Source organism: Mus musculus, chromosome 19 (genome assembly GCF_000001635.26).
Source record: "Mus musculus strain C57BL/6J chromosome 19, GRCm38.p6 C57BL/6J".
Taxonomy (NCBI): Eukaryota; Metazoa; Chordata; class Mammalia; order Rodentia; family Muridae; genus Mus; species Mus musculus.
Window position 1 is genome coordinate 40,073,846 of NC_000085.6, and position 12,963 is coordinate 40,086,808.

A 12,963-nucleotide genomic window follows, 5' to 3' on the forward strand; every position below is an offset into this window, starting at 1 on the left:
GGCATGTTTTTGTAGTGCAGTTGCAGAACAATCAATTGCACTTTGGAATATTATTGAATAATCAAACATTGTTTAATCTCTCTATCAACTAGACTTTGCTACAATACTAGAACAAAAAGAACTTCTTTTACCTTGTTCTTTATGTGTTGCCCATAAGACATTTTGCCTTAATTTCTTGAGTTGTGTATGACCAATATTGCAATCATATTTATCATATATGATGTTGGCCTTGTTGTCTTATTGACAGTGTCTTTTGCCTTACAGAGGCTTTGCAATTTTATGAAGTCCCACTTGTTGATTCTTGATCTTACAACACAAGCCATTGCTGTTCTGTTCAGTAATTATTTTCCCTTTGCCCATATCCTTGAGGCTTTTCCCCACTTTCTTCTCTATAAGTTTCAGAGTCTCTGGTTTTATGTCGAGTTCCTTGATCCTCTTAGACTTGAGCTTTGTACAAGGAGATAAGAATGGATCAATTCAACACCAGTTGACCCAGCACCATTTGTCGAAGATACTGTCCTTTTTCCACTGGATGGTTTTAGCACCTTTGTCAAAATACAAGTGACCATAGGTGTGTGGGTTCATTTCTGGGTCTTCTATTCTATTCCATTGATCTACCTCTCTGTTGCTGTACCAGTACCAGGCAATTTTTATCACATATGCTCTTGAGGTCAGGCATGGTGATTCCCCCAGAGGCTATTTTTTTGGTGAGAATAGTTTTTGCTATCCTAGGATTTTTTTTATATCAGATGTATTTGCAAATTGCTGTTTCTAATTCAGTGAATAATTGATTTGGAATTTTTATAGGGATTGCATTGAATCTATAGATTGCTTTTGGCAGGATAGCGATTTTTACTATATTAATCCTGCCAATCCATGAGCCTGGGAGATCTTTCCATCTTCTGAGATCTTCTTTGATTTCTTTCTTCATAGTCTTAAAGTTCTTATCATACAGATCTTTCACTTCCCTAGTTAGAGTCACAGCCATTGCTCTGGCTAGGACTTTGAGTACTATATTGAATAGGTAGGGAGAAAGTGGGCAGGCTTGTCTAGTCCCTGATTTTAGTAGGATTGATTTCAACTTCTCTCCATTTAAATTAATGTTCGTTACTGGTTTGCTGTATATTGCTTTTATTATGTTTGGGTATGGGCCTTAAATTTCTTATCTTTCCAAGACTTTTATCATAAATGGGTGTTGGATATTGTCAAATGCTTTCTCAGCATCTAACGAGATGATCATGCGGTTTTGTCTTTGAATTTGTTTATATAGCAGATTAGGGTGATGGATTTCCATATATTAAACTGTGTCCAATTTTCTGAGGAACCACCAGACTGACTTCCAGAGTGGATGTACAAGCTTACAATCCCACCAACAATGGAGGAGTATTCCTCTTTCACCAAATTCTCACCAGCATCTGATATCACCTGAATTTTTTATCTTAGCCATTCTGACTGGTGTAAGGTGGAATCTCAGGATTGTTTTGGTTTGCATTTCCCTGATGATTAAGGATGTTGAACATTTTTTTCCTTTTTTTAATATTTTTATTAGGTATTTTCCTCATTTACATTTCCAATGCTATCCCAAAAGTCCCCCATGCCCCCTCCCCACTCCTCTACCCACCCACTCCCACTTTTTGGCCCTGGCGTTCCCCTGTACTGGAGCATATAAAGTTTCCAAGTCCAATGGGCCTCTCTTTGCAGTGATGGCCGACTAGGCCATCTTTTGATACATATACAGCTAGAGTCAAGAGCTCCGGGGTACTGGTTAGTTCATAATGTTGTTCCGGATTTTGAACATTTTTAAGGTGCCTCTCAGCCATTCATTATTCCTCAGTTGAGAGTTATTTGTTTAGCTCTGTACCCCATTTTTAATGGGGTTATTTGAATTTCTGGAGTCCAGCTTCTTGAGCTCTTTGTATATATTGGATATTGGTGTCCTATCTGATTTAGGATAGGTAAAAACTCTTTCTCAATCTGTGGGTGTCCTTCTTCTCTTATTGACAGTGTCTTTTGCCTTGCTGGAGCTTTGCAATTTTATGAGGTCCCATTTGTCAATTCTTGATCTTACAACACAAGCCATTGTTTGTTCTGCTTAGAAATGTGTCCCCTGTGCCCATATCTTCAAGGCTTTTCTCCACTTTCTCCTCTAAATTTCAGTGTCTCTGGTTTTATGTGGAGTTCTTTGAACCACTTAGACTTGAGCTTTGTACAAGGAGAGAAGAATGGATCGATTTGAATTCTTCTACATAATAAACACCAGCTGTGCCAGCACCATTTTTTTAAAAAGCTGTCTTTTTTCCACTGAATGGCTTTAGCACCCTTATCAAAGATCAAGTGATCATAGGTGTGTGGATTCATTTCTGGGTCTTCAGTTCTATTCCATTGATCTACCTGTCTGTTGCTGTACCAGTACCATGCAGTTTTTATCACAATTGCTCTGTAGAACAGCTTGAGGTCAGGCAAGGTGATTCCCCCAAAAGTTCTTCTATTGTTGAGAATAGGTTTGGTATCCTAGGTTTTTTGTTATTCCAGATGAATTTACAAATTTCCCGTTCTAAATCAGTGAAGAATTGAGTTGAAATTTTGATGGGGATTGCATTGAATCTATAGATTGCTTTCAGCAGGATAGCCATTTTGACTATATTAATCTTGCCAATCCATGAGCATGGGAGATCTTTCCATCTTCTGAGATCTTCTTCAATTTCTTTCTTGAGAGACTTGAAGTTCTTATCATACCGATCTTTCACTTCTTTTGTTAGAGTCATAGGTATTTTATATTGTTTGTGACTATTGTGAAGTGTGTTGATTCCCTAATTTCTTTCTCAGCCCATTTATTCTTAGTGTAGAGAAAGGCCATTGATTTGTTTGAGTTAATTTTATATTCATCTACTGCACTGAAGTTGTTTATCAGGTTTAGTAGTTCTCTGGTGGAATTTTTAGGGTTACTTATATATACTATCATATCACCTGCAAATAGTGATATTTTGACTTCTTCCTTTTCAATGTGTATCCCCTTGACTTCCTTTTATTGTCTAATGGCTCTGGCTAGGATTTTGAGTACTATATTGAACAGGTAGGGAGAAAGTGGGCAGCCTTGTCTAGTCCCTGATTGCTTTCAGCTTCTCTACATTTAGTTTGATATTGGCTACTGATTTGCTATATATTGCTTTTATTATGTTTAGACATGAGCCTTGAATTCCTGATCTTTCCAAGACTTCTATTATGAATAGGTGTTGGATTTTGTCAAATGCTTTCTCTGCATCTGATGTGATGAACCTGTGGGTTTTGTCGTTGAGTTTGTTTATATAATGGATTATGTTGATGGATTTCAGTATATTAAACCATCCCTGCATCCCTGGGATGAAACCTACTTGATCTTGTTGGATGATCATTTTTATGTATTCTTGGATTCTGTTAGCAAGAATTGTATTGAGTATTTTTGCATTGATATTCATAAAGGAAATTGGTCTGAAGTTCTCTTTCTTTGTTGGATCTTTGTGTGGTTTAGGTATAAGAGTAATTGTGGCTACATAGAATGAATTGGGGAGAGTACCTTCTGTTTCTATTTTGTGGAATAGTTTGAGGAGAGTTGGAATTAGGTCTTCTTTGAACGACTGATAGAACTCTGAACTAAACCCATCTGGTCCTGGGCTTTTTTTGGTTGGGAGACTATTGATGACTGCTTATATTTCTTTAGGGGAAATGGGACTGTTTTGATTGTTAATCTGATCCTGATTTAACTTTGGTACCTGGTATCTGTCTAGGAAGGTGTCCATTTCATCCAGGTTTTCTAGTTTTGTTGAGTATAGTCTTTTGTAGTATGGTCTGATGATGTTTTGGATTTCCTCAGGTTCTGTTGTTATATCTCCCTTTTCATTTCTGATTTTGTTAATTAGGATACTGTCCCTGTACTCTCTAGTGAATCTGCCTAAGGGTTTATCTATCTTGTTGATTTTCTCAAAGAACCAGCTCCTGGTTTGGTTGATTCTTTGAATAGTTCTTTTTGTTTCCACTTGATTGATTTTAGCCCTAAGTTTGATTATTTCCTGCTTGTGTGAATTTGCTTCCTTTAGTTCTAGAGCTTCTAGGTGTGCCGTCAGGCTGCTAGTGTACTCTCTCTCTAGTTTCTTTTTGGATGCACTCAGGGCTATGAGTTTTCCTCTTAGGACTGCCTTCATGGTTTCCCACAAGTTTGGATATGTTGTGGCTTCATTTTCATTTAACTCTAAAAAGTCTTTAATCTCTTTCTTTATTTCTTCCTTAACCAAGGTATCATTGTTGATCAGTTTCCATGTGAATGTTGTATTCCTATTATTTATGCTGTTATTGAAGATCAGCCTTAGTCTGTGCTGATCTATAGGATGCATGGGATAATTTCAATATTTTTGTATCTGTGGAGGCCTGTTTTGTGACCAATTATATGGTCCATTTTGGAGGAGGAACCATGTGGTGCTGAGAAGAAGGTACATCCTTTTGTTTTAGGATAAAATGTTCTTTTGATATCTATTAAATCCACTTGTTTCATAACTTCTGTTAGTGTCCATGTGTCTCTGTTTAGTTTCTGTTTCCAGGTTCTGTCCATTTATGAAAGTGTGACTTCTACCTGTTTAGCAGTGTTCTCCTGTATATTTTTAAGTGAGTCATTAATGCCCCTCTTAAAGTTCTACCAGCATCATGAGATATGATTTTAAAACTCAGCCTTGCTTTTTGGGTATGTTGGGATATCCAGGACTGGCTGAGGTTGGAGTGCTGGGTTCTGATGATGATGAGCGGTCTTGGTTTCTGTTGGTAAGATTCTTACGTTTGCCTTTTGCCATCTGGTAATCTCTGGCGTTAGTTGTTATAGTTGTCTCTGGCTGGAGCTTGTTCCTCCTGTGATTCTGTTAGCCTCTGTCAGTAGTCCTGGGAGTCCAGCTCTCTCCTGAGTCTCAGTGGTCAGTGTACTCTCTGTAGGCAAACTCTCCTCTTGCGGAGAAGGTGCACATAGGTCTGGCGTTCAGAACTGCCTCCTGGTCGAAGATGAAGGCCTGAAACAAGGCCTGTCCCAGAAGATGTGTTTCCTCTGCCATCTGCGTTCTCACCTGCACAGACTGGTCTTTGAGGGACCCAGGACACAAGATCGCTCCCTCACCTGCTCTGGTGGTCAGAGTTCTCTCAGGCTGCCACCTCTCTTCTGGTGGAGAATGTGCCCGGTTGTCTGGAGCCCATATCGGTGCCTATCTCAGAAGCTGTCTTGCTTCTGCATTCCCAGAAGCAAGACATGGATCTAAGTTCACTTCTCATGATGATGATGGAGGATTTTAAGAAGGAAATACAGGAAAACACAGGTAAACAGTTAAGAAGCCCGTAAAGAGGAAGCATAAAAATTCCTTTAAAAATTACACAAAAACACAACCAAACAGGTAATGGACCTTATAAAATTGCAAAGCTTCTGTAAGGCAAAAGACATGATCAATAAGACAAAAAGGCCACAAACAGTTTGGGAAAGGATCTTTACCAATCCTAAATCTGACAGGAGAGTAGTATCCAATATATACAAAGAACTCAAGAAGCTAGACTCTCAAATAACCCCATTAAAAATGGGGTTCTGAGCTAAACAAAGAATTCTCAAGTGAGGAATACCAAATGGCTGAGAAGCACCTGAAAAAATGTTCAGCATCCTCAATCATCAGGGAAATGCAAATCAAAACAACTCTGAGGTTCCACCTCACACCAGTCAGAATGGCTAAGATCAAAAATACAGGTGACAGCAGATGCTGATGAAGATGTGGTAAAAGATTAACACTCCTCCATTGCTGGGGTACTGCAAGCTGGTACACCACTCTGGAAATCAGTCTGGAGGTTCCTCAGAAAATTGGACATAGTACTACCAGAGAATCCGGCAATACCTCTCCTGGGCATATATCCAGAAGATATTCCAACTGGTAAGAAGGACACATGCTCCACTATGTTCATAGCAGCCTTATTTATCATAGCCAGAAGCTGAAAAGAACTCAGATGTCCCTCAACAGAGGAATGGATACAGAAAATATAGTGCATTTACACAATGGAATACTACTCAGCTATTAAAAACAATAAATTTATGAAATTCTTAGTCAAATATATGGATCTGGAGGATATCATCCTGGGTGAGGTAACCCAATCACAAAAGAACTCACATGACATTCACTTTCTGATAAGTGTTTATTAGCCCAGAAACTTAGAATACCCAAGATGCAATTTGCAAAACACATGAAACTCAAGAAGAAGGAAGACCAAAGTGTGGATACGTCGTTGTGTCTTAGAATCGAGAACAAAAAGCCCATGGAGGGAGTTTTAGAGACAAAGTTTGGAGCTGAGATTGAAGGAAGGATTCCAGAGACTTCCCACCCGGGGATCCATCCCATAAACAGCCACCAAACCAGACACTATTGCATATGCCAGCAATATTTTTCTGACAGGACCATGATATAGCTGTCTCTTGTGAAACTATGCCAGTGCCTGGCAAATACAGAAGTGGATGCTCACAGCCATTCATTGGAAGGAGAACAGGGTCCCCAATGGAGGAGCTAGAGAAAGTACCCAAGGAGCTGAAGGGGTCTGCAACCATATAGGAGGAACAACAATATGAACTAACCACTAACCCCAAAGCTTGTGTCTCTAGCTGTATATGTAATAGAAAATGGCCTAGTTGGCCATCATTGGAAGGAGAGGTCTTTGGTCTTTCAAAGACTATATTCCCCAATACAGGTTAATGTCAGGGCCAGTAAATGGGAGTGAGTGGGTTGGGGAGCAGGGCAGGAGGAGGGCATAGGAGACTTTCAGAATAGCATTTGTAATGTAAATGAAGAAAATATCTAATAAAAAATTTAAATTAACCATAATTTGAATCTATTTCTTTGCTGTGTCACTCTCCTCCAGGCTCAGCTTTATAGAAAATAATAATAATAATAATAATAATAATAATAATAATAATTATTATTATTATTATTATTATTATTATTATAGATAGATAGATAGATAAATAGATAGATAGATAGATAGATAGATAGATAGATAGATAAAATAAAAACACCAAAGCTCTCCAATAGCCATAAAAAACCATGTAGGTAAGTAGATGAGTAAACAGGCTGATATTGTTTTACTTTGGTTGGAGAGAATTCCATAATATTCAATAAGAGGGCAGCTGGAAGAATAAACCACAATTATTGCTCTCTAATATCTCAAACTAAACAACAAAAGTGAATAAACATTATAATTGATAGATTTCTTTTTTTATTAATTTTATTTATTTACATTTTAAATGTAACCTTCCCAGTCTCCCCTCAGCAAGTCCTCCATCCTCCCATCACTCCTCCTTTTGTCACTACAGGAATGCTCCTCCACACACCCATTCACTCCCACGTGTTATAGCATCCCCCTATACTCCGGCATCAAGCCTCCACAGACCAAGGGTCTCCCGCTGCCACTGCTGCCAGATAAGGCAATCCTCTGTTACATATGTAGCGGCGCCATGGCCCAATCCACGTATGCTCTTTGGATGGTGGATTTCTGCCTGCAATAAAGAACATAAATGATAGACAGCAGAAAATAAAGAATAATATTTTTAGATAGCATTTTTTATTGTTTTAATTTCATACACATATACTAGGCCTTTGATTGAAACCACCCCTATATTTCAACAGAACCATCACATGTACATAACACATGACCAGCACAATTGTTTTTCCAAATTCATACACCTTTTTTGAACTACTGAGTGCACTATGTCCTGCTACTATGTTTATGTTCATTCTGTTTATTAATGGCAACCTCGGGAAAATAAGTAACCCACAGGTAGCCACACTGATGAATAAAACTGTCTTTCCCTCTCTTAGTAGCCTGCAGCTGCCAGTAACTCTTCATTAGGAGTGAGGCTTTGTAAACCCATTCCCAGTCATTACTGGAACTTTGGCTGTGTTTGACCTTCTTACAGAGGTAATAAAGGGCTTGATAGATGACTCAGCAATTAAGAGAACATGAAGCTTTTTTCTTTGAAACTGGTAGACTTCTTTGCTGAATCCCTCTGACACTAGGCTTATTTTAGTTAGAAGACATTTTATTAGATATTTTCTTGTTTTACATTTCAAATGTTATCATCTTTCCTGGTTTCCCCTCCATGCGTTCTCTTTGGTTGATGGTTTAGTCCCTGGGAACTCTAAAGATTCTGGTTGGTTCGTATTATTGTTTCTCCTATGGGGTTGCAAACCCCTTCCTTTCTTTAGATGGTTATAAGACTTTTAATTACTGCTTCTCTTTCACTCTCAGTAATAAATTGGAAGCTTGATTTAACTATTGTAGCTGGTATAAATCAAGAACTTGTAACTTTCTCTTAGTTTTTCCAATTTGGTGAAGTATGTATTTTTATAGTATTCCTTGATAATTCTCTGGATTTCCTCTCTATCTAATCCCATTTCAACTCTAATTTTATTAATTTGGATTTTCTATATATATATCTTTTGGTTAATCTTGTCAAGGGCACACAAATATCTTCAACAAAATTATAGAAAAAACAAAAACTTCTCTATCCTAATACAAGAGATACTCTTGAACATACAAGAAACCTACAGAACTGCAAATCAATTCAACCAAAAAGGAAATTTTTCCTGCCACATAATAATCAAAACACCAAATGCCATAAACAAAGAAAGATTTTTAAAAGCAGTAAGGGGAATAATGTCAAGCAGTATATAAAGGCAGACCTATCAGAATTACAGCAGACTTCTCACCAGAGACGATAAAAACAAGAACATCATGAGCAGATGTCATACACACACTAAGAGAACATAAATGCCAGCCCAGACTACAATAACCAGCAAAACTCTCAGTTATCATAGATGGAGAAACCAAGATATTTCATGACAAAACCAAATTTACACAATATCTTCCCACAAATCCAGCCCCACAAAGGTTAATAGATGAAAAACACCAACACAAGGAGGGAAACTATGCCCTAGAAAAAGAAAGAAAGTAATCTTACAACAAATCCAAAGAAGATAGGCGCACAAACATAATGCCAACTCTAACAACAAAAATAACTGTGAGTAAGAACCACTTTTCCTTAATATCTCTTAACATAAACGGAATCAATTCTCCTATAAAAAGACATAGTCTAATGGACTAAATAAACAGGACACAGCATTTTGCTGCATACAGGAAATGAACCTCAGTGAAGAAGACAGACAATACCTCAGAGTAAATGGTTGGAATACAATTTTCCAAGCAAATGGTTCCAAGAAACAAGCTGGAGTAGCCATTCTAATTGCAATTAAAATCGACTTTCAACCACAAGTTATCAAAAAGGATAAGGAACTCTCAATTCTGAACATCAATGCTCCAAGTGCAAGGGCACCCACCTTCATAAAAGATTCTTCACTAAATCACAAAGCATGCATCCCACTTCACACAATAGTAGTGAGAGACTTTAACACCCCACTCTCAGCTATGGACAGATCATGGAAACCGAAACTAAACAGAAACACAGTGAAAGTTGCATACGTTATGAACCAAATGGATCTAACAGATATTTATAAAATATTTCATCCTAAAGCAAAACAATATACTTTCTTCTCAGCTCTTTAGGGAACAGTCTCCAAAATTGACCATATAAATGGCCACAAAAGAGGTCTCAACAGAAACAAGAATATTGAAATAATCCCGTGCACACTATCAGATCACCAAAGAGCTAAGGGTGGTCTTAAATTCCAAGAAAAACAATGAAAATCACACATACACATGGGCAGTGAACAACACTCAACTCAATGATAACCTGGTCAATGAAGAAATAAAGAAAGAAATTAAAGACTTTTTAAAATTTAATAAAAATGAAGACACATCATATCCAAACTTATGGGACACATTGAAAGCAGTAGTAAGAGGAAAACTCATAGCTCTGAGTGCCTCCAAAAAGACAGAGCTTACACTAGCAGCTTGACAGCACACCAGAAAGTTCTAGAACGGAAGGAAGCAAATACACCCAAGAGGAGTAGACGGCAGGAAATAATCAAACTCAGGGCTGAAATCAACCAAATAGAGACAAAAGGAAGTATACAAAAAAAAAAAAAATCAACAAAACCAGGATCTGATTCTTTGAGAAAATCAGCAACATAGGTAAATCTTTAGCCAGACTAACCAGAGGGTACAGAGACAGTATCTAAATTAATAAAATCAGAAATGAAAAGGGGGATATAACAATGGAAACTGTGGAAATTCAAAAGATCATCAGATCCTACTACAAAAGTTTACACTCAACTAAACTGGAAAATCTGGATGAAATGGATAACTTTACAGACACATACGAAATGCCAAAATTAAAACAGGATCAGATAAACCATCTATACAGTCTCATAACCCCTAAAGAAATAGAAGCAGGTATTAAAAGTTTCCCAACCAAAAGAAGCCCAGGACCAGATGGATTTAGTTCAGAGTTCTATCAGACCTAATACAAACACTCTTCAAGTTATTCCAGAAAATAGAAACAGAAGTTACATTACCCAATTCACTCTATGAAGCAATGCTTATACCTAAACCACACAAAGAGCAATCAAAGAAAGAGAACTTCAGATCAAACTCCTTTATGAACATTGATTTAAAACACTCAACAAAATTCGTGCCAAACGAATCCAAGAACACATCAAAAACATCATTCAACGTGATCAAGTAGGCTTATTCCAGGGATGCAGGGATTGTTCAATATATGGAAATCCATCAATATTATCCACTACATAAATAAACTCAAGGAAAAAAAACACCACATGATCAATTCATTAGATGCTGAAAAGGCATTTGACAAAATTCAACATCCCATCATGTTGACAATCTTGGAAAGATCAGCAATTCAAGACCCATACATAAACATAGGAAAAGGAATATAGAGCAAACCAGTAGCCAACATCAAAATGAATGGAAAGAAACTTGAAGAAATCCCACTAAAATCAGGGACTAGACAAGGCTGCTCAATCTCGCCCTATCTATTCAACATAGTACTTGAAGTTCTAGCTAGGGCAATTAGACAACCAAAGGAGAACAAATAGATATAAATTGGAAGGAAGAAGACAAAATATCACTATTTGCAGATGATGTTATCATATAGTTAAGTGACCCCTCCCCCCCCCAAAAAAAAAAACACCAAAGAACTACTAAAGCTGACAAACAACTTCAGCAAAGTGGCAGAATATAAAACTTACTCAAACAAATCAGTGGCCTTCCTCTACTCAAAGGATAAACAGGCTGAGAAAGAAATTAGGGATATGATACCCTTAATGATAGCCACAAGTAATATAAAATAAATTGGTGTGACTCTAATCAAGCAAGTGAAAGGATCTATATGACAAGAACTTCAAGTCTCTGAAAAAGAAATTTAAAAAGATCTCAGAAGATGGAAAGATCTCCCAGGGACATGGATTGGCATGACTAATACAGTGAAAATGTCCATCTTCCTGAAAGCAATCTACAGATTCAATGCAATCCCCATCAAAATTCCAGCTCAATTCTTCATAGAGTTAGAAAGAGCAATTTGCAAATTCATTTGGAATTAAAAAAAAATAAGGAAGGCAAAAGCTATTCTCAAAAATGAAAGAACTTCAGGGGGAAACACCATCCCGGACCTCAAGCTTTATTATAGAGCAATAGCTATAAAAACTGCATGGTATTGAAATAGAGACAAAGTCACTTGACCTTTGACAAAGGTGCTGAAAGCATCCAGTGGGAAAAAGACAGCATTTTTAACAAATGGTGCTGGTTCAACTGGCAGTCAGCATGGAGAAGAATGTAAATCAAAGAAGTTAGACTCTAGAGAACCAAATAAACCTATTAAAATTGGGGTAAAGAGCTAAACAAAGAATTGTCAACTGAGGAATATCAAATGGCTGAGAAGCACCTAAAGAAATGTTCAACATCCTTAGTCATCAGGGAAATGAAAATCTAAACAAACCTGAGATTCCACTGCACACCAGTCAGAATGGCTAAAATCAAAAAATTCTGGTGACAGAAGATATTGGCCAGGATGTTGCGAAAGAAGAATATTCCTCCATTGCTGGCAGGAATACAAGCTGGACAACCCCTCTGAAAATCAGTTTGGTGGTTCCTTGGAAAATTGGACATAGTATTACCTGAAGATGCAGCAATACCACTACTGGGCATATACCCAGAAGATGCTTCAGCATGTAATAAGGACACATTCTCCACTATGTTCATAGCAGCCTTACTTATATAATAGCCAGGAGCTGAAAAGAACCCAGGTGTCCTTCAACAGAGGAATGGACACCGAAAGTGTGGTACATATACATATTGGGGTACTACTCAGCTATTAAAAACGATGAATTCATGAAGATCTTAGGCAAATGGGTAGAACTAGAAAATACCATCCTGAGTGAGGTAACTCAATGACAAAATAAAACACGGGATATGTGCTCACTGATCAATGGATACTAGCCCAAAAACTCCAAATAACCAGGATACAACTCACAGAGCACATGAAGCTCAAGAAGAAGGAAGACCAAAGTGTGGATACTTTAGTACTTCTTAGAAGGAAAACCAAATACTCAAGGAGCAAATATGGAGATAAAGTTTAGGGTAGAGACTGAAGGAAAAGCCATCCAGAGACTGGCCTACCTAGGGATTCACCCATATACAGTTACCAAACCCAGACACTATTGTAGATGCCAAGACACACATGATGAAAGGAGCCTGATATGGCTGTCTCCTGAGAGGCCCTGCCAGAGACTTACAAATACAGAAGCATATGTTAGCAGCCAAACAATGGACTGAGCACAGGAACCATAATAGAGGAGTTAGAGAAGGGACTGAAAGAGTTGAAGAGGTTTGCAACCCCATGGGAAGAACAACAATATCAACCAACCAGACTCCCCAGAACTCCCAGGGACTAAGCCAACAAAGGAGTACAGCTGGCTCCAGCTGCCTATGTACCGGAGGATGGCCTTGGCA